Source organism: Frankliniella occidentalis, unplaced genomic scaffold (assembly GCF_000697945.3).
Source record: "Frankliniella occidentalis isolate FOCC.00 unplaced genomic scaffold, Focc_3.1 Scaffold52, whole genome shotgun sequence".
Taxonomy (NCBI): Eukaryota; Metazoa; Arthropoda; class Insecta; order Thysanoptera; family Thripidae; genus Frankliniella; species Frankliniella occidentalis.
In genome coordinates this window covers 249,088-250,434 of record NW_026267182.1, presented here as the reverse complement: position 1 = coordinate 250,434, position 1,347 = coordinate 249,088, and the positions used below count along the sequence as shown (strand labels likewise).

Below are 1,347 nucleotides of genomic sequence, written 5' to 3'. Positions count from 1 at the left end.
GCCCTTGTTGCACTCATGAACGCCCTTGAACCCTCTTGGAGGCGGTTTTGAATCAGACGGCCGCACGTCCTCCAAGCCAAGAGGCACGCGGACGCGCTCGACCCCATGAGCCCCGACATGATGGCCATGGCCACGTTCGAGGCCGCTGACGGGGTGGACGCGGTGGGCGGGGGCGCAGTGCACAGCACTGCAAGCCAGCCCTGCCGCCAGCAGGTGGGTGACATTGACGCTCACCCATGCATGGGCGCCACCGACTGCAGGGCGCCCCCCGGCGGTGGGTGATGCTCATCAGCAGCTCGTTCACCGGTAGGCGCACGCCGAGGACTCGCAGCGCGACGAGCAGCGGGTGCTCAAGGTGGACTCGGCAGCCAGCGTCTTAATAGTGTATTTCGACTAACGGAGGAAGAAGAAGAGCGGGTAGAACATAAAGGTTCCTGATTGGCCGAGCGCTTACCCCCACTACCAGCGTGACGTAGAGGTAGCGTAGAGGCGGGAAGCTCTCGACCAATCGGTAACGTTTATGTTCTACCCGCTCTTCTTCTTCCTCCGTTAGTCGAAAAACACTATAGCGTTCAACGCGCTGCGCTGGTGCTGCTCCTTGGCGCGCGCCACCACGTCTCGGCCCGTCCTCTCCCTCGATCGTCCGATGACAAAACTCTTAAAAGCTTACACACTTTAAGGGCCCTCGTCGAACCACATGAAAGCAGGGAATGAGATATGTTACATACGCCGCTTGACGTGGCGGGCTTGGCCCGGCGTCACACACTCCATCGCAGCCCCCACTCCACGATCCTTGCTCTCTGCAGGGCGTGGGGGCTGAGCCCCATGCCCTCCCCACCCGCGTCAGTCAGCTGCATCCTGAGCGGGGCCCCCGCAGCCATGGACCCAGGGGGCTGGGCCGGGGGGCCGTGCAGGCTCGCCCCCATCCGGGGCGTGACAGCTTACAGGTATCTTGGGACCTGGACCATGGCCATGACCTTACACACTAGAGAGGGGCACGCTCTGAAACATGCTTGGAACATGCCGCTGTCCCTCGTTGGCCTCACCGTTACCATCGTTAAAGCGCCGTGAAAGTGTGTGAGGGTGTGGGGGGCTGCAGGACTGTCGCCCTGCTCAGCCAACAAGGCATTCTGGTAAGGCTGAAACGCAAAAGAACGCAGGGAATAAGAAGGAAACGAAACTCGCTATGCTTTAACATGGTGACTTCTGTTTTCTTGTTCCCTGCATTCTTCTGCATTTCAGCTTTACCGGTATGCTTTATTCGCGCATGAAAAAAAAGGTAGAGAGCGAGGAGGGGAGGGGGGCACGTTTGCTTCTGGCAAAGACAGTCTTGGGGAGACGACTGTC

At 59.8% G+C, this 1,347-nt stretch overlaps 1 protein-coding gene across 1 annotated transcript in view; it reads right to left on the bottom strand.

Annotated features, from left to right (window-relative positions):
• Positions 1 to 1,347, bottom strand: part of LOC113205262 (cholecystokinin receptor-like) — a 198,744-nt gene that overhangs the window by 108,292 nt on the left and 89,105 nt on the right. The window lies entirely within an intron of this gene.